Source organism: Lissotriton vulgaris, chromosome 3_1 (genome assembly GCF_964263255.1).
Source record: "Lissotriton vulgaris chromosome 3_1, aLisVul1.2, whole genome shotgun sequence".
Taxonomy (NCBI): domain Eukaryota; kingdom Metazoa; phylum Chordata; class Amphibia; order Caudata; family Salamandridae; genus Lissotriton; species Lissotriton vulgaris.
In genome coordinates, this window is record NC_141689.1 from 1,249,930,162 (window position 1) to 1,249,951,597 (window position 21,436).

Genomic DNA, 21,436 nt, shown 5'->3' on the forward strand with positions numbered 1-21,436 from the left:
TATGTACTGAAGAGGGACAATGTATTGATACATCAATTAGCAGAATAAGAAAACTAAAATAAAGATGAACGAAAGAAGCACTAAATACTGAATAACAGCACCAAGCTAGTTGAGAGCCACCACAGAGGTCAGAGTATTAGTGTGGGACCAGCTGAATATTCTCCCATTAAAAACATACTCCTGTTTGAACTAATTATTGTCTGTGGTCTGGGCCAGGGGCGTAGCTTTAAGGGGTGTGTTTGGGGTGTTGCACCTTCTAAAAAATGTGTCTTGGAGTAAATAGTTGGGTACAAGTGCTTTCATTTTGGTATGGTGAGAAATCTGTCGGATTTCAACTAGGGTTTCACATACACAGACAAAAACAGACCCACGTGCTCACTTGTCTTTGTTTTGAAGTTCTTAAAAAATGTTGGTTAATTTGAAAAATATTGTGTTTTAAGTACTTCTAATGCACTGCCCTTTATGCCCCCCACATGCCCTGCTTTTCCTATAATGTATTTTCACAAGATACGTCAGCATGGTTGTTGGTAAATATGAAGTTGAAACACCCCACTCCCCCCACCCCCCAATCTTACTGACCAAGCTTCGCCCCTGGTCTGGGCGCAGCCTCTCTCATATATTAAACATTAATACATTTTTCGCAAGGCCCACTGGATCAATGAGTCTGAAGTGGAAAGACACACAGGCTGACTGGAGGACCCCAACTCGTAGGACGCTCAAATGCACCCGAAACGTGTAGCAATAAATGCAAGATTTCAACTACTTCAGTTGAAGAACCTACGCATAGTTTCAAGTCAAGTCAAAAACCACTTTATTCGATTAGTTAAAATCATAAAAGTACACATACAAATCACACATCACAAAATACTTTTAGGGTGATAAAAAAGATTAAATATAGTTTATTACTAGAGGATCCAGATGAAGTTGCGAGGCAGAGCTCCCACAGCAGCATGTCTAAGAGGCTGTGAGGAGGAGGATACTTTCTGTCATGTCCTCAGCTGTACCCGTAGACCCAGCTTATTTGAGAAGAGATTGAATTAAATCTTTGGAGTGCGTTTGACAAGTGGGCAGGACTGTTATTGTTCAGTTTAGGGAGAAACGTAACTGTCATGTTATAGCAAAATGTTTGCTAACTTGGCCATGGTGGTGGCCCACAGAGATGTTTAGCGACACTGGGAGTGCCCACAGATCAACCCGTCAACAAACAGCTGGCCGCCTTCCTCGAGACGAATGGATCCCTCGACCCCTCACAGTCTGGCTTCCGAGCCAACCACAGCACCAAGACCGCCCTCATCGCTGCCACCGACGACATCCGAGCCCTGATGGATAACGGAGAAACAGCGGCCCTCATCCTCCTAGACCTCTCCGCGGCATTCGACACTGTCTGCCCTTGTGCAGCGCCTCAGCAACGTCGGAATCCAGGAGAAGGCACTGGAATGGATCATCTCCTTCCTCGACGGAAGAACACAGAGAGTCCGCCTACCACCGTACAAGTCAGAGGTCACCGAAGTCATCTGCGGCGTCCCTCAAGGATCCTCGCTGAGCCCCACCCTCTTCAACGTCTACATGAGCCCCCTCACGGCCATCGCACGCCAACACAACCTCAACATAATCTCCTACGCCGACGACACCCAGCTGATCCTCTCCCTGACCAACGACCCCGCCGCCGCCAGAGCCAACCTGCACGAAGGGATGAAAGATGTAGCCGAGTGGATGACGACCAGCCGCCTGAAACTGAACTCAGACAAGACGGAGGTCCTCATCCTGGGCTCCTCGCCCTCCACCTGGGACGACTCCTGGTGGCCCCCCGCCCTGGACACCGCACCCAAACCGACGGACCACGCACGCAACCTGGGCTTCATCCTGGACTCCTCCCTCTCCATGACCAGACAAGTCAACGCCGTCTCCTTGTCGTGCTTCAACATCCTGCGCATGCTACTGAAGATCTTCTGGTGGATCCCCACCGAGACCAGGAAGACTGTCACCCAGGCCCTCGTCACCAGCCGACTGGACTACGGCAACGCCCTCTACGCCGGAACCACCGCCAAGCTCCAGAAGAGACTCCAGCGGATCCAGAACGCCTCAGCCAGACTCATCCTCGACATCCCACGAAACAGCCACATCTCCGGACATCTGAGAGACCTGCATTGGCTCCCCGTCAACAAAAGAATCACCTTCCGTCTCCTCACCCACGCACACAAAGCCCTACACGATCAAGGCCCGAGCTACCTCAACAACCGAATCAACTTCTACGCTCCCAAACGCCACCTCCGATCAACCAGCCACGCCCTCGCCGCCGTCCCCCGCATCCGAAGAGCGACAACAGGAGGAAGGTCCTTCTCCTACCTGGCCGCCAAGACCTGGAACTCCCTCCCGACCGACCTGCGCCTGACCCAAGACCACCTCTCCTTCTGGAAGAAGCTCAAGACCTGGCTGTTCGAGCAGTAACGGCACCCCCCCCCCCCAAGCGCCTTGAGACCCTACGGGTAAGTAGTGCGCTCTATAAATGTCTTTGATTGATTGATTGAGATTCTCACACTGGAACAATGGTGTCTACTGTAGGAGAGTAGGGTCTGCAATCCTATGATCACCCGGACTTTTTGCTTTTGTTTCACTGGTTTACGACTTTCTCGGGCTGTGGGCCTGCCAATCAGACCCACAGCCTAGCTGTTCTCTCACTAAATTGATGCGTGTACCTTAGGTGCTTTACCCAATTGGAACTGGGCCACCCTGTCAGACCCTGTAACTCAGGGCATCGGTGAACCCAGGGCCCACCAGGGGCTGAAGCATGTATTATGCCACCCCTGGCTGGCCATCTAAATCTGACACAACTGGCTGCACGACAGCTGGGGCAACGTGGCGTACTCGCCCGTTGCTGTAGGTATAGTATCCCTATATCTAAACTCAAAATGGGCACCCGAGTTCCTATCAGTCACTCCTATGGCAGGCCTTAACAATCCTGAAGGCAGAGTGCGTGGAATCGTGTGAACTGGGCTCTGGCACGAGCCGAGCCCGGTTGCAGCTTGCGGAACCAAGACCCAATGGCTGTTCCATGATAACGCGTATCATATCGGTAACTTCGGTATAGCGTTATCAAGACATGTCGAGTAAGGTGTCATACGAATCGGGATGCTGCCCCCTCACCAATTCTGGCGACGAGGTTAGCATTCCGCCCTTCTAGAGGGACACGACATGTACGTAACTGTGAACCCCGGTTAAAGTTAGCCGAAGCCTCAGCTCCACAAAATGGATGCTGCCACCACAGACACGAGTCTGACCTCCTGCTGCTGGGAGTCCTTCCAGCGAGGAGAGCTTGGACAAAGGGTTTCCTGTCAGGGGCGGTGTTCGCACCGTCCCAGACAGGGTTTGTGTATTCTGGGTAGGTAGGGCTTTGCAGGAAGGTGACTGCGGAGTGGCACCCCGGTGCTCACTACGCATCTGCCGGTTAGAACCAGTTCCAGGGGCGCGCAGCCCCTGACCTGGGGAAAGTCCGGCAGGGGAGAGGGGTGTAACTACCCCCCTTCCTGGTCCCACCCCTAGGGCAGGACCTAGTCATGTACCCGCCCCTTTCTTTAGGATAAAGGCCGGAGCGGGGACCCTTCCAAATTAGATCATCTTTGAATCAAGAACTACTTTCTACGAAAGGACATTCGAGACTCTTCTCAAGATTTCTCCCTTGTGGCTAAGGAGTAGTCACCCTGCACCCGCAGGCACCATCTAAGAACTCTGCGGTTTGCTGCAAGTCCTTCCTCAGGAATCCGACGACCCAGCTCGACGAGAACCGGCTTCCCTGGCACCTCTGACCTCTACCCACGTCGTCAGCTCAGCTGAGATCTGTGGGTGCGACGAGACCTCGAGGGACCGGCCATCATCAAAACCTGCACGCTTTCTTAACCAGCACGACCACCGAAGGAATTCTCTGGTGAGTGCTCTGGGGTCCGAGAAGCCCCGACCCTGAGCAGCTCCAGCACCGAAGTGCAGTCTCCCAGCATCTCCACGATCTGCGTGGAGCCCTTCTGCCGCTGCTCAGTACGTTGTCCGATCACTAGCCGCTGGCTTGTGACTCTTTGACCACGAACGACAACCAACGCTGCTGGTCTGGTTGCTCCAGACTAGCCTTTTGCTCCTTTTTACGAGAGGAGCACCACGGACCCTCCTGGTTCACTCAAGACGCCATTTTAGGCCCACCACCTGAAATCTGCCAAGGCCTGTTGCCCCAATCCTGGGCCCAGCGACGCCGGTAGCATCAATCTTCGTGGGACAGCTCGCACCTCCATCCTGGTCGCCGACAACGCCTCCTGGTCCGTGAGACTGCAGAGCCTAGCGTCGCCCACTCACCTAGTCGAGGTGACGGCCATCCAGTACCTTCCTGGTACCCTCTGACTACTGGCTAGTAGTACAAACTTGGTCCCCTCTGCTTTCAGGTATCAACGATCACTGATCCAGGCTTGGATCTCTACGAACTATTCATCACTGGTCGCCGGCCAGCAACTCCTTCCTCCCGGCTCCTGGCTCGTCAGCGAAGACCCCCGACACCTGTAAGACTTGTGCAGCAGCAGCCCTTGTGGCTAGGTAACTCCGACACTACGGTGTCTGCATAGCCTCCTTACTTAAGGGTCCTGAGTCCCTCGCTTCCGACTTGCCTTATCGGGTCCGCCCCAGACCACTAGAACTTTCCGTGCCCTCGGGCACTTGTTTTAATTGTGCACTTGAAGTATTTTCCTAAGAGTTTTGTTCTGTGCTTAGTACCCTGTCCTCATAAAGAGTCCAGGGCTGTTGTGATTCTAATAAATACACTGTTTATTTTCATAACACTTGTGTGGTGTCCTTTCACTTGGTGTTCAAGGGGTATGTGATGGTATTACAGCTGGCTTAACACGCCCTCTAGAGTTTAGCCCGAAGACTGCTCGTATCCACGCTACTAGGATAGCTGGTCTAAGGTTGACTTACAACCAATCACCATAAGGGTCGTTTGGACCGATGCATAGTGGTCGCTAGAATAGCGAACGCTGCATATCGGGCCAACTTCTCACATTGGTGAGCAGCGGTTGGGATTTGAGCTTGCTGTTGTTTTACCACGCGTATCCTAAGAATATCTTGTGAAAGATCGCATAAGTACTCCAGGTACATATAACTTAGCTTAGAATACTCTGAGTTCTACTGAACCAGCTGTTGTAGCTCCTCAAGGCTTAGCACACCTTGGCTACAACTCTTAGCAAGGGATCAGTAGGTAAACCCATAGTGTAGGTAGGTGCATCACTTACACCCACTAGAAGCAGCATGTCAGACAAAGGAGGAAACTCTGAGTCTCCCCTTGTGTCAGTCGACCTTCCACACGTCACCTCCAGATATGCTGCACTTAGCTTCCACGAGATGCGACAGATCTGTACATCTCGGAAGTTAAAACAGGGTGCAAACCCTACCATTCCGTTTCTGATTGGTCTCTTGGAGACTTATGATGCAAAGAGGGCGGGTAACACCGACCCTTCTCATCCAGAAATTGATATGCCCCCCCTCGAGGGAACCCGAGGTGACCCTGACCTTATCCATCTCTCCGCAGAGGGCGAAGAGGAGGAAGAGGAGCCAGAGACATCTGGGGACGAGGCAGACAAAGGTCCAGTAGTGGTTAGCCAGCTAACTAGGGGCAACTTAAGCCGGCACGAGAATGGTACTAGGAGACCCCTGGGACCTCTCTCGGGCCAGCTTAACATTGGGAACGGACGAGTTAGGTCTCTGTCGAGAGGCTCTAACAGATCCGCTCGAACCAATGGCTCTCAAGGCTCTGCTCGGAGAGGGATGACATCCCCTCAGAGAAGAGTGTACGAAGCGAAGGAGCGGGAAGTCAATCTGCGGATCGAAAGGGAAGAACTGGCCCTAGCCAAAGAAAGACTCGCCTTTGCTAGAGAGCAAGAATTGAGTGGGACCATTCCCACTGGTGGCAGCATTCCCCCACGGGAACCCAGGAGTTTAGACACTAAGCACCTGAATAAGATAGTGCCCCCCTTTAAGCAAGGGGACGACATCCACAAATGGATTACTGCGTTGGAGCGGGCCTGCACTGTACAGTGCGTCCCCCCGAGTCAGTGGGCAGCTATCTTGTGGCTCTCCTTTGAAGGTAAAGGTAGAGATAAGCTCCTCACTACTAGAGTCGAGGACGCTAACAATTACCAGGTCCTGAAGAACACACTGATTGATGGGTTCGGCCTAACCACTGAGCAGTACAGGGTGCTGTTCAGGGATACCCAGAAAACTCAGTCTCAGGACTGGTCTGATTTCGTTTATTGTGCCACTAAGGCTTTGGAGGGCTGGTTGCTGGGCAGTAAGGTTACTGATTACACAGGATTGTATAATTTGATCATGCGAGAACAGATTTTAAACAGTTGTCAGAACCAGTTGTTGCATCAGCACCTTGTCGACTCGGATCTGACCTCTCCCCAAGAATTGGGAAAGAAGGCAGACAGATGGGTCAGAACAAGGGTTAAGCAAAACCAGGGCCAGAACCAGGGTGGTCAGAAGAAAGCAGACCAGAAGGGTAAAGATTCGAAAGGGGAACAAACTGACCAGAAGTCTTCGACAGGTCCCCAACAACCCAAATAGGGGGGGGGTCAGGCTTCCCAGAAAAAGAAGAATCAAGAAGGCCAATTGAAAAGGTGGTGCCAATACTGTACAAGTAAAACTCACTGGTTTAGTGAGTGCACCAAGTAAGGAGGGCAGACTCCTGCTACTGCAGCCCCTAAGGCACCTGTGCCCCCTAGTACAGCCAGCAGTAGTAGTGCGCCTCCCAAGGGACTAGTTGGGTTAACCTTGGGTTCTGAGGGGTGTGACAACTTAGTTGGTACGCTCACTCAGGCTGTCCTTGTCTGTACGGGGATGTGGATATATCCCCCGATGTCAGTCCCAATACTTTGGGCAAATACCGACAGACACCTTTAATTAATGGAAGAATGGCTCAAGCCTATAGGGACACGTGTGCCAGTGTCACCATGGTGACACCTAACTTTGTGGACCCTGGACAGATCATGCCAGGTACAGATTTCCTGGTGACCAATGCCAGCAACGTCACTACCAGTCATAGTATGGCGATTGTTGCTTTCTCCTGGGGAGGGGTAAATGGCTAGAAAAAGGTTGTTGTCAGTGCAGACCTCCCAGTGGATTGTTTGTTGGGCAATGATTTGGAGTCATCGCAATGGACAGAGGTGGAGCACCGGACTCACATGGAAATGTTAGGCTTGCCAGCACATGTGCTTGCTGTGACTAGGTCACAGGTCAGACGATGCCCCACTGAACAGGTGCTGGATCCTGGAACAACGGACCAGACACCTCCCAAGAAGAAGAGCAGTCGGGTTAAGGCCTCGCCTTCCCCCTTGCCCCAGGTCGAGGATCAGGTCTCAGAGGAGGCTGACCTCCAGGAATTGCGGGAAACTGAACCTAAAGAGCTCGAACTTGATCAAGTTGAGTTTCTGGGCTCAGGGGGACCCACACGAGAGGACCTGGGAAAGGACCAGTTAGACTGCCCTTCCCTTGAACCCCTCAGACAGCAGGCTGCTGCTGAGGCTGCTGGGAACGCCACAGGTACCCACAAGGTATACTGGGAAGATGGACTCCTGTACACTGAGGCAAGAGACCCCAAGCCTGGCATGACCAGGAGGCTGGTTATCCCCTTGTCTCAGCGTGGTTTCCTCCTTACCTTGGCCCACGAGCTTCCCTTAGCAGGACACTTAGGCCAGATGAAGACGTGGGACAGGCTTGTCTCGCACTTTCACTGGCCTCATATGAACGAAGATACCAAGGAGTTTTGTCGCTCCTGTGTCACCTGCCAAGCCAGTGGTAAGTCAGGTGGCGCTACAAAGGCCCCCCTTATACCAATGCCTGTGGTGGGGGTGCCCTTTGAACGGGTGGGGATTGACATCGTCGGTCCCATGGAACCACCAACAGCATCAGGGCACAAGTTTATACTGGTGGTAGTGGATCATGCCACCAGGTATCCTGAAGCTATTCCCCTTAGGACCACTACAGCCCCTGTGGTGGCGAGAGCCCTAGTTGGAGTATTCTCCAGAGTGGGCTTCCCTAAGGAGGTCGTCTCCGACAGAGGTGCAAACTTCATGTCGAGCTACTTAACTGCTATGTGGAAGGAATGTGGTGTCAACTACAAGTTCACTACACCCTATCTCCCACAATGCAATGGGCTTGTTGAGAGATTCAACAGGACCCTGAAAGGGATGATTCATGGACTACCTGAAAAGCTTCGGCGTAGATGGGACGTCCTGATTCCCTGCCTTTTATTCGCTTACAGAGAAGTCCCACAGAAGGGGGTTGGCTACAGCCCTTTTGAACTTTTGTACGGGCATCCTGTAAGAGGACCCCTATGTTTGGTGAAGGAAGGATGGGAGAGACCTCTCAAAAAGCCTGCAACCAGCATAGTGGACTATGTGCTTGGTCTCCGCTCGCGGATGGCTGAATACATGGAGAAGGCATCCGAAAACCTTAAGGCCAGCCAAGAACTCCAGAAAGCTTGGCATGACCAAAAGGCTGTCTTGACTGTTTACCAGCCCGGACAGAAGGTGTGGGTGTTGGAGCCCGTGGCCCCAGCAGCACTCAAGGACAAATGGTCCGGGCCCTACACCATCCTGGAGAAAAAGGGAGAGGTCACCTACCTGGTAGACCTTGAAACTCCCCGGAGCCCCCACAGGGTGCTCCATGTCAACAGGCTCAAAGCATATGTCGACAGGAAGGACATGAGTTTGCTCATGGCCATAGATGAGGGACAGGAGGAGGAGAGTGACCCTCTCCCCGACCTGCTCACTCAGAATCCTGACGATGGATCGGTAGATGGTGTTGTCTTTTGCGGCAGCCTCTCCGAGCATCAACAGGAGGATTGTAAACAGGTTCTTCAATCCTTCCGGCATATGTTCTCTCTAACACCCAGTCAGACTAATTGGTGTACCCATGAGGTCGACACTGGGGACAGCTTGCCCGTCAAGAGTAAAATCTACAGGCAGCCCGATCACGTTAGAGACTGCATCAAAACTGAAGTGCAGAAAATGTTGGAGCTGGGAGTCATTGAACCCTCGGATAGCCCTTGGGCTAGTCCCGTAGTTCTAGTGCCGAAACCTCACACCCCGGGCGGTAAGAAAGAGATGAGGTTCTGCGTAGACTACAGGGGTCTCAATGCAGTCACTAAGACTGATGCCCACCCAATATCAAGGGCAGACGAGCTTATCGATAGATTGGCTTCGGCCAACTACTTAAGCACGTTTGACCTGACAGCTGGGTATTGGCAAATCAGGTTAGCTGAGGACGCTGAGCCTAAGACAGCATTTTCTACCCCTGGTGGGCATTATCAGTTCGTGGTGATGCCCTTTGGTTTGAAAAATGCACCTGCCACCTTCCAACGGTTGGTGAATCACATTCTCACTGGGCTGGATGACTTCTGTGCGGCGTATCTTGACGATATTGCTGTCTTTAGCTCCACCTGGGAGGATCACCTGGTCCACCTGCGGAAAGTGTTAGAGGCTCTGCAAGCAGCAGGTCTCACTATCAAGGCTACCAAGTGCCAGATAGGGCAGACACAGGTTGTGTACTTGGGCCACCTTGTCGGTGGAGGCCAAGTTCAACCACTGGAGAGCAAGATACAGTCAATCAGGGACTGGGCTCCTCCAACCACCCAGACTCAGGTTCGAGCTTTCTTGGGCCTGACTGGTTACTACCGGAAATTCGTCAGAAATTACGGATCGATTGTGACTCCGCTTAATGAACTGACGAGCAAGAAAATGCCAAAAAAGGTTCAGTGGACAGTGAGCTGTCAAAAAGCATTCGATGACCTAAAACAGGCCATGTGCACGGCACCTATCCTCAAGAGTCCAGACTACTCCAAACCATTCATTGTCCAAACAGATGCGTCTGAGTTGGGTGTGGGAGCTGTTCTATCTCAACTGAATTTCGATGGTAACGACCAGCCCATTGCTTTTATAAGCAGACGGCTGACCCCCAGGGAGAAAAATTGGTCAGCTATAGAGAGGGAGGCCTTCGCTGTGGTGTGGGCCCTGAAGAAACTGAGGCCATACTTGTTTGGCACTCATTTCAAGATTCAGACCGACCATAAGCCCCTCCTATGGCTAAATCAGATGAAGGGTGAAAACCCCAAACTGCTTAGGTGGTCCATTTCCCTACAGGGGATGGACTTCACAGTGGAGCATAGACCTGGCACTGATCATGGCAATGCAGATGGGCTCTCCAGGTATTTCCACTTAGAACAAGAAGACTCACCTGGTCAAGGTTAGTTTATTGTCCCAACGTTTGGGGGGGGGTCATGTAGGAGAGTAGGGTCTGCAATCTTATGATCACCCGGACTTTTTGCTTTTGTTTCACTGGTTTACGACTTTCTCGGGCTGTGGGCCTGCCAATCAGACCCACAGCCTAGCTGTTCTCTCACTAAATTGATGCGTGTACCTTAGGTGCATTACCCAATTGGAACTGGGCCACCCTGTCAGACCCTGTAACTCAGGGCATCGGTGAACCCAGGGCCTACCAGGGGCTGAAGCATGTATTATGCCACCCAAGGCTGGCCATCTAAATCTGACACAACTGGCTGCACGACAGCTGGGGCAACGTGGCGTACTCGCCCGTTGCTGTAGGTATAGTATCCCTATATCTAAACTCAAAATGGACACCCGAGTTCCTATCAGTCACTCCTATGGCAGGCCTTAACAATCCTGAAGGCAGAGTGCGTGGAATCGTGTGAACTGGGCTCTGGCACGAGCCGAGCCCGGTTGCAGCTTGCGGAACCAAGACCCAATAGCTGTTCCATGATAACGCGTATCATATCGGTAACTTCGGTATAGCGTTATCAAGACATGTCGAGTAAGGTGTCATACGAATCGGGATGCTGCCCCCTCACCAATTCTGGCGACGAGGTTAGCATTCCGCCCTTCTAGAGGGACACGACATGTACGTAACTGTGAACCCCGGTTAAAGTTAGCCGAAGCCTCAGCTCCACAAAATGGATGCTGCCACCACAGACACGAGTCTGACCTCCTGCTGCTGGGAGTCCTTCCAGCGAGGAGAGCTTGGACAAAGGGTTTCCTGTCAGGGGCGGTGTTCGCACCGTCCCAGACAGGGTTTGTGTATTCTTGGTAGGTAGGGCTTTGCAGGAAGGTGACTGCGGAGTGGCACCCCGGTGCTCACTACGCATCTGCCGGTTAGAACCAGTTCCAGGGGCGCGCAGCCCCTGACCTGGGGAAAGTCCGGCAGGGGAGAGGGGTGTAACTACCCCCCTTCCTGGTCCCACCCCTAGGGCAGGACCTAGTCATGTACCCGCCCCTTTCTTTAGGATAAAGGCCGGAGCGGGGACCCTTCCAAATTAGATCATCTTTGAATCAAGAACTACTTTCTACGAAAGGACATTCGAGACTCTTCTCAAGATTTCTCCCTTGTGGCTAAGGAGTAGTCACCCTGCACCCGCAGGCACCATCTAAGAACTCTGCGGTTTGCTGCAAGTCTTTCCTCAGGAATCCGACAACCCAGCTCGACGAGAACCGGCTTCCCTGGCACCTCTGACCTCTACCCACGTCATCAGCTCAGCTGAGATCTGTGGGTGCGACGAGACCTCGAGAGACCGGCCATCATCAAAACCTGCACGCTTTCTTAACCAGCACGACTACCGAAGGAATTCTCTGGTGAGTGCTCTGGGGTCCGAGAAGCCCCGACCCTGAGCAGCTCCAGCACCGAAGTGCAGTCTCCCAGCATCTCCACGATCTGCGTGGGGCCCTTCTGCCGCTGCTCAGTACGTTGTCCGATCACTAGCCGCTGGCTTGTGACTCTTTGACGACGAACGACAACCAACGCTGCTGGTCTGGTTGCTCCAGACTAGCCTTTTGCTCCTTTTTACGAGAGGAGCACCACGGACCCTCCTGGTCCACTCAAGACGCCATTTTAGGCCCACTACGTGGCCCTGAAATCTGCCAAGGCCTGTTGACCCAATCCTTGGCCCAGCGACGCCGACAGCAGCAATCTTCGTGGGACAGCTCGCACCTCCATCCTGGTCGCCGACAACGCCTCCTGGTCCGTGAGACTGCAGAGCCTAGCGTCGCCCACTCACCTAGTCGAGGTGACGGCCATCCAGTACCTTCCTGGTACCCTCTGACTACTGGCTAGTAGTACGAACTTGGTCCCCTCTGCTTTCAGATATCAACGATCACTGATCCAGGCTTGGATCTCTACGAACTATTCATCACTGGTCGCCGGCCAGCAACTCCTTCCTCCCGGCTCCTGGCTCGTCAGCGAAGACCCCCGACGCCTGTAAGACTTGTGCAGCCGCAGCCCTTGTGGCTAGGTAACTCCGACACTACGGTGTCTGCATAGCCTCCTTACTTAAGGGTCCTGAGTCCCTCGCTTCCGACTTGCCTTATCGGGTCCGCCCGAGACCACTAGAACTTTCCGTGCCCTCGGGCACTTGTTTTAATTGTGCACTTGAAGTATTTTCCTAAGAGTTTTGTTCTGTGCTTAGTACCCTGTCCTCATAAAGAGTCCAGGGCTGTTGTGATTCTAATAAATACACTGTTTATTTTCATAACACTTGTGTGGTGTCCTTTCACTTGGTGTTCAAGGGGTATGTGATGGTATTACAGCTGGCTTAACACGCCCTCTAGAGTTTAGCCCGAAGACTGCTCGTATCCACGCTACTAGGATAGCTGGTCTAAGGTTGACTTACAACCAATCACCATAAGGGTCGTTTGGACCGATGCATAGTGGTCGCTAGAATAGCGAACGCTGCATATCGGGCCAACTTCTCACATCTACTATATAGAGACTGGTGCTTGGCAGCTGACAGAGTAACACACAGCAATAGAACCTGTTCCAATAGGTTCATGAAGAACTGAGGGTCTTCGATGTGCCATTATCACCCTCAACCTCCCCCTCAGGGGTGGGGGGCACTGATCACTCTCAGTTGAACTTTACTGTGTTATTAATGTCATGCACTCTAGGGGAGGCAGGTGATTTTGGACTGAATTGCTGTCTTGAACCTACTGTCCGATAATACATTGTGTGGAAGTATTCAAGACTTTGATAACCAAGACTTCTGCTGCATGGATGATGGTGGTGAATCCCGATCACAGCGCACAAACAATTGGTCTTTTTAAACTAGGGGGTGGGGGGAGGGGGGGGAACGCTGAAATGAATAAATATTTTAAATAGTTCAGGTGGCTGCCTAGTTACAAATATGTTTAGTTATGTCCTCCTCGGAGAATGGCGACCTTGAAGTGGTCAAGGTGCTTGCATGTCTCATTGACCTGGTGTTCTATGATGTAGGCATGGCACACCAGGTTTCTGTTGAGCCACTTTGGCTCCCTCACAGCATGTTTCAGTAAACTTGCACACCTGCACAAGTGTTTTGCCTGGATTCACAACATGTTTATGCAGTCTCAGTATTAAATCAGTGAGACTCAAGACTCTGAGGTGGGAACAAGAGCATGAGGAACATTTAATCTAGGTTCCCGGCCACGCCTTTTCAATACTTAGGCCCGGTGCCAAGGGTTTTCAATCCAAACCAGTTGGTCTTTAACTCTACCCTGAACCTTTTAACTGTGTCTTTCCATGTCCTGATGAGTCCACAATTTAAATGGACCGAAACACGTCGACCTTTTTAAAAAGAGGAGTTCATGTTGTAAGAGAACAGTGATGTTAAAAAAATCCTAAACAATGAGAAATAATATTTGTGAGAATTTTCACTTTTACTTTCTGAGATTAGACACCATTGAGCTACCTCTATGTTGATAATGGACAAAACAGCTGCATAAACATCTATATTGTACAAAAAGTTGAGGGAGAAGGATTACGTTTTCATGTAGATACATTATATTATCATAATGATCTTGCAAACTGAACCTCTGCTGAGTGCGAGAGCCCCTTGGACGATGGGAAAGACAAAACTACACTAAGGGCCCACCCAAAAAAAAGTATCAATATTTGCCCATGGGTCCGGGTGGCAGCCCTCTGCCAGATTGAGGTGAAGGCTGCACGAACCGCAAGGCCCAATGGGGGCGTTGATACTGGCGGCTCTTAAAGCCTTGGGCGAAGAGGTGCAGAGAAAAATCAACACCATCTCAAAGGGCATAAATCTGCTATGGGTAGGTCTCCGAAAGGTGGGGGAGCACGCTTTGGAGACGGAACAATGTGTGCACAAGCTCCAGGAAGAGGTTGCCACCTCCAGTCTGCAGTAGCCACACTGACTAAGCCAATGCAAAAATTGGACATGCGGGTGGAGGATGCGGAGGGATGTTACTGCCGCAGTAACCTGCGCTTCGTGGGATTCCTGGAGGGGGGCAAGGGGAGTACCCCAGAACATCTTCTGGAACAATGGAGTCTTAGTGAGCTGCCAGGGACAACCCTCTACCCAGTGTTTGTGGTGGAGCTTGCTCACATGGAGCTGGAACTGCCTCCGCCAGCTGGAGGACCACCGAGGACAGTGATTGCCAAGATCCTCAATCACAGAGACGCCATCCTGCAGTCCAGGCATAGGACAGGGGACCCTGTCTTTGGGGACCGGTCAATCCATATCTTTCCGAATTACACACAAATGCAGAATGTACACCAGGTCTTTGGAGGTGTCAAGCAAAAACTGAAGGCAATGGGTCTCACCTCTATTCTGCTCTGTCCCGCAAAATGTAAGGTCCACGATGGATGCTCCGCTTCTTTACGTCACCAGAGGAGGTGTGGGACTGGCTAGAGGTCAGAGGAGAAGGCCAGATACCAGCTCAGGCAGTGAGAGGGCCACAGGAGTGGCCCAGGGACACCACTGAGAGGCGTAATCGGGACGCTAACACAACAGAGGCAGGGTGACGCCACTCTCCACAATGAGGGCAGTGGTTCTTCAGGACAGGAGCTAGAGATTGGAGAGGAGGGCATTGGTGGAGTCTGTGTTGTTTGCTCACTCTAGCAAGAATGGGTCAGGATTGGTTGAGGACACGCCAGAGGATGAGGCACCCTGAGAACTTGATGACGGAGGTCCCTCTGCAGCCCCAAAGACTTGGATAGGGTTGATCAACATTGTGACTTCCGTGGTGGGGTAACCGCTCTCGCCCCACCTTCCCACTTGGAACGCTTGTGAACATGCTGATGACTGTGGCCCAGAGGGGAAAAGTATTGCGTTGCACTGCACTTTCTGTGAGGACTACTTGCCTTGCTTTCTGCTGGAGCTGGTATAGAATGTGATTGACCTATCTTGATGGGGTTAGGTGAGCACATGTACTTCCACCTCCCCTTCTTGTTTTGCATTATTGTTCATTGTGTTGGTTTTGTTTGTTATTTAGCCGTGACTACCTGTGAGTGAAGTTTGAGTAGGATTGTAGAGAAGCAAGGTGTGACGGCCTAGTGTGGGTGTGAGGAGCGGCTGTGGTCTTTCAGGTGTTGTGGGGATCCTTGGCCAAAGCACAACTAATTGCTCTCGGGAATTTTCTTGCCCCACAATAGAGTGAGTGCTGTCCTGGAATTATTTTAGAGTACGGGGGAGTAGATTTCATGACTGGGAGACACGATTTGGGGTTGAGTGTGTTTACCTGGGTGGTGGTGGGGAGGGTTTGGTGGTTATTGGGTTTCTTTTTTTGTTTTCTGCCGCATGTAGGTTATTGGGAGTCGTGCCACAAACGTATTCCATCTGGGGTAGGTGGGAGAACCCGCCCTGGGACACCTGGAAGAGATGATGCGCATTTGACTACCTATGGCGAGACACGTTCGAATGATAAACTGGAATGTGTGCGTCTTAACACCTTCGTTAAATGCTGTAGAGGGAATGCCTACCTAAGAAGAATGGGGTTACAGATTGCCATGCTGCAGGAGATGAACTGATTTCACTAGGAGGCTCAGAGGCTCCAGAAAAAGTGGAGGGGCAGCTCTTCTCCACATACTCAAATTATGCCAGAGGAGTCTCCATCTGGATGGCATCACAGGTTCTGTTTCGAGTCAGAAGTTTGAAGGCGATCATCGAAGAGTGATTTATACTTGTGTACCGAATCCTTTACGGGATAGAATAGATAGACAGATAGCCCTAAAGGTGTTGCTACAGGGTGCATGCCTTTCAAGAGTTGGAGGTATGAGACAAAGGCTGGAGTGGGATCTCACGGAGGAGGAATAGGCACTACATCATCTGCCGTGCCGAAACTGGGAGCACAGGCAGAGAGTGGAGAGCCTCTCTATGCCAGCCCAAGGTGGAGGATCTCTGAGGCAGATTGGACTGTCACACTCGGAAGGATTACAGACAGGGCATCAACAAAGAGGGAGACAATTTGGGCCACGCTGTTGGCTTGTTGCTCTAGAGGGAGTGACCCCCTCCTCTGATATTGCCTCTGACCAGCCCTGATGGGACTAGTGTGTCTAGCTAGGTGGGAATCAATGCCCTACACTGGTACCTCATGAGGGAGGTGTATGAGGGACCAGCCGCGAGGTCACTGGAGACTACTGGGGCATTTCCGAACTGGGTTGCACTAACAGCACCCAATAAAGCCCTAGAGAAATGTTAGAGGGAGAGATATACGTGGAGGAGGTGACAACTGCCCTCTGTGATATGTCAGATGGGAAATGCCTGGGTCCGGACCGTCTTCCGGTGGAATTGTACAGGATATACTCCGCATTGCTCACCCCCGCCTGTTGGAGATGCTCTGTGAGGTTCAAGAGAGAGAGGAGTTGCCACCGGCCATGCAGGATGCACTTATAGTTATGATCCCCAAGTCCAATAAGGACCCAGGAGGCCTGGGGTCATACCACCTTCTTTCAATGCTGGGAGTGGATACTCAACTACTCTTCAGGATACTGGCCACACGACTGACATAATTGGTGGAGGAGGACCAATGTGGATTCATACAGAGTGTGTTGCGCACATGATTCTTGAATCCTTTCTCACGTAATGCACACAGTGAAGGGGACATTTGTGGAGGCCGCTTTGGTGGCACTTGATATTGAGAATGCGTTCAATGCACTGAGCTGGGAGTATCTCTGGGAGGCACTTCAGTTAATGAGGTTCGGGGAGGGGTTTCTTTCTTGGGTTCGCCTTCTTTACGTGGGGCCAAGCGCCGGAGTGTGGACAGGGAACATTGTGTCAGGGCCCATTCAGGTATGGAGGAGTAGAGTCAGGGCTGCCTGCTGCCTTCAATGTTGTTTGCACTGGCGATGGAGCCACTGGCAGAATGGATTCAGCGTGACCTAGCGGACTGGTGTGTTCGTATCAAGTATTCTGTCTACTTCGATCAGTGCGGATGCTGCTTGGGAACATGGAGGAAGTTGGGCATGTGACAGGTCTTTGCATCAATAAACAGTAGACAATCCTTTTCCCCCTTGCATGCTTGGAGGGACAGCTGACAGCAGACCTCACAGAGACAGGACTACCTGGGAGATGGAGAGCTACCAGGTACCTTGTGCAGATCGCTCACATGAAGAGGCTCCAATATCATCTTAACATGGTCCTTGTGCTTACTGGCCTACGCGCCTCAGTGGGGTTCTGGAATATTCTCTCGGTTACGGGCAGGTTGGCCCTCAGTAAGATGGCTCTCCTCCCCTGCTGCTTGTACAGCCTTCAAAATTCTTTTGGTGGTATCCCGAGGTCACTTTTTTAGGCTTTGATAGTGTTCTGATCTCCATGGTCTGGGCCGTGCGAAGGAACAGGGTTAGACTCAAGCTCCTGAAACTAGACATCAATGAGGGTGGCCTGGGCCTCCCGGACCTCGAACCGTACTACACAGCCAGACAACTACAGGATGTTTCAGCAGAAACTCTGTACATAGTGAGGCAGGTGGCTTAGGCTTGAGAGTTGGCAGTCAAATGTGTACTGAGGAGAGCCCCTTTCGCAAAGATGCTCTCAGTTTGGTGTCTGCAATCTTGCCACAGTATGCAGACACTAATGTACATGTCCTAGTGGACGGAGGGTGTAGTAATGAAAACAAACGGATGCCAGTATGTGGGAGATACGTATCAGAATGGGGTGTTCCTAACTATGGCTGAGGCCGCAGCCTGTTTAAGCTACGGCCTTGCCAGTTCCACCAGTAAGCTAAGCTATCCAAAATGGTCCTAGATATATGGACTGATTCCCCAGCTAAGCAGACGGAGTCCAATGCACTCAGCATGATATTGGACATAGGATCTGCCAGGGGCCTGATCTTGCCCTTGTACGCAACACTGAAAGATGATAGACGGGTAGACATGGGGTGGGTCCCTATTGGGTGGAAGGATGCACTAGGAGACAAACTCACAAAGGGGGAGTGGAAAGGTGCACAAGATCAGGTCCAGGATGCAACCTATAATGTACGGTTTAATCTCACACATTTATTTTTTACTTGTATGCCTCATGCTACAACGGCTACACAATATTTTCCCAACTAGAGCCAATGGGTGCCCAAGGTGCGTTGCGTTGGGACTCTGGCACATTTCATACATATGGCATGGGACTGCCCCAGACAAGGGGACAACTTGACAGAGGTGGGGGAGAGTCTGCGCAGGTTTATGAACACCCGGCTGGAGAAAGTGATGCAGCACTGCTTGCTAATATTGCTGCTGACACCTGCTAAGGGGAGGACAATGAGGTTTCACTTTGTGTTGCTGGATCTGGTACTGGAGAGGACACATATTGCAATACATTGTGTTAGACCTACGTCACCCTTTCCGAACCAGTGGCTGGCGGAGCTCAGAGAGTGGGCGGCGGCTGAGAAATGCGGGCTGAAAAAGGTGAGAGTGGATGTTCATGCAGAGCTTGACCTAGAGATATGGGGAGACATTTAGGAGAATCTGGCAGTGGATGATCAGGGGACCAATGCACACCTGGAGACTTCCAGAAGGAGTGGGGATAAATCTAGAGGGGCAGAGAATGCACAGTGAGGACAGGAGCGGGCGACAGACGGCAGAGTGGTGTGTGAGTAGGGACTGTGTTCAGGGGGCGAGGGCGTACCTACTGCTTGTGGGGGGATGAATAACTCAAGTGTGAGTGAGCGAGAGAGTAGGGCGTTTTATCTAGGCCCAGTCAACTCCCACCTCCCTCTTCCCCCTGTGCTTGTTGTGTGGACTTAGGGAATTCTGGAAAGTGTCATGACTTACCAATGTAATACTTCTGCCAAGTTATATCGTTGGTGATTTTTTGCTGTGAATGTTTATGAACTGTAAAAGACTTTAATAAAAACAAGTAAAAAAAAAGAATGATCTGGTCATAGGAGGGACTCTCTTCCCCTTTCTGATATTCACAAACTAACTTAGTGCTCACCCAATGACAGAGACAGAAAACAGATTGACCAACTGATGATAAGCAGCAACTGAAGACACTCACTGCAAGATCTCAGAGTGAGACGGGGAGCCAACGTCTGCATCTAATGGCTCCTTTTGTGAAGCTGAAGCTCAGAAAAACAGAACAGAAAACATCAGGATGTCAGCACTTAGATGTGGCAAAATTACAGAACCAAGACCGAGAAGGCATTCATCTTTCAAACCGAAAACAGGTCCCAAAGCCTGGCAGGCATTAAGATCAGACCCAGTCAGCTGAAGATGCAGTCAACAAGAAATGGGAACATGTCTCTTCAATATATGTGAAGAACAGTAAAACGCTCATGGGTACCAAGACAAGGTAGAGGAACGAATGGATAAGACAAAGCACGTGGGAAACTATTGAAAACACGAGGGCAACAAAAAAGAAACAAATGGAGGCCAAATCTGAGAGGCTGCATGAGAAGTAGAAGCAACAGTATGTAGAAGCAAATAGAGCAGTCAAAGGAATGACAAGAGCAGACAAGCAGACGCACATGGATAACCTTGCCAGTCAAGCAGAGAATGCATCCCGTAGAGGGAAGGGAAGGTTGTCAAGATCACAAAGATAGTTAGTTGTAAGTCTTCTGCAACAAACAACACCCCTACAATAGGCAAGCAAGGCAGGCTACTTACAACAAAGAAAGAGCAGGATGCACGCTGGACCAAGCACTTCATAGAAGTCTTCAACAGACTGGTACCTACAAGCAAAGCAGATATCTAAAAAGCAGACAGACTTGGATATGAACACCGCCCCGTCACAGAAAGAAGAAATCATCACTGCCATCCGGTCTCTCAAGATCAGAAAAGCTATTAGCCAAGCCAACCTTAATGTAGAAATGTTGAAGGGTGACCCTTAACCATCAGCCAGGATTCTTCAATCACTGTTTGCATCGATTTGTAAGGGGAGAAAGCACCAGATGACTGGAACCAAGGCATCATCGTCAAGATTCCATAGAAGGGAGCATTAACCAACTGTACCAACGGGCATGGAATCACCCTTACCTCAATCCTGAGTAAAATCCTGCAGAAAATCATTATACAGCGTATTTCTGATGCTGTGGACAAGCAGGTAAGAAAAGAACCGGCTGGGTTCCACCAGGGCAGAGGGTGTTCTGATCGGCTGGGTCCCAGAAGGGCAGAGGGTGTGTTGTTGATCAGTTCCTTAATCTACGCAACATCATACAGCAGTGTACGGAATGGCAAAGACAACGAAACACCAAATTCATTGTTTTTGATAAAGCCTTCGGTAGTACACGTGCATGTGACAGCCTGTGGCATCTACTGAGAGCCTATGGCATACAAATGATAGATGATAGCCGTGCACAGCTTTTTAGGTAATCTGTGAGTTAAATGCGTAGATCGTGCTCCTTTGTATACTCCCTGCTTAAGAGTATATACAACAAATGAAGATTGCGCTGGCACTGTACAGTGCCAGCGCAATCTTCATTAGCCTATGGCATACCACAGAAGCTAGTTCTCCTCATTAAGAGCTTCTGTGATATTTTACTTGCAAGGTTGGAGATAGTGAGTATAGCTTTGAAGTCCAGAGTGGTGTGAGATAGGGATGCGTGATGTCAGCAATGCTCTTCAACCTATTGACTGGGTGATGTGACACACAACAAAAGACCAACCCAGAGCATCAGAAGGATCTTATTGTCTACAAGGGGGACCTTGACTATGTGGATGACCTAGCCTTGCTTTCTCACACCCACCAGCACATGTGGGAAATGATTTCTTGTCTCAACTTCTATGCACAGCAAGTGAGCCTGGAGATCAACACTAATAAATCAGAAGGCATGCCACTAAGCATCTCAAAACCTTCGGCAGTCAAGGTGGAGGGAGAGGACCTAGCATGACTGAAGAGTTCTCCTACCTAGGCAGTGCTATCAGACATGATGGACGGGCAGGCAGTGACATCAAGTGCAGACTGAACAATGCCATGAATTCCTTTGCTGAACAACTGTGCAGGTCATCCAGTAAAGCACCAACAACAGGCTTGAAGGAAGTGACCCGATTCAGGCTACCCGGGTCACTCGAGACCACCTCTCTGTCTTTCGTACAAATGAAGAGTCGGTCACACAGGAGAGAATACAAACCATAGCTGTTTATTAGTAATACACTCGAGCAGAGTCCAATCTGACCAGCCTGGGCACTGATGAAC

At 50.9% G+C, this 21,436-nt stretch overlaps 1 protein-coding gene across 2 annotated transcripts in view; it reads left to right on the plus strand.

Moving 5' to 3' along the window:
• GC (GC vitamin D binding protein) overlaps positions 1-21,436 on the plus strand; it is a 263,059-nt gene that overhangs the window by 10,147 nt on the left and 231,476 nt on the right. The window lies entirely within an intron of this gene.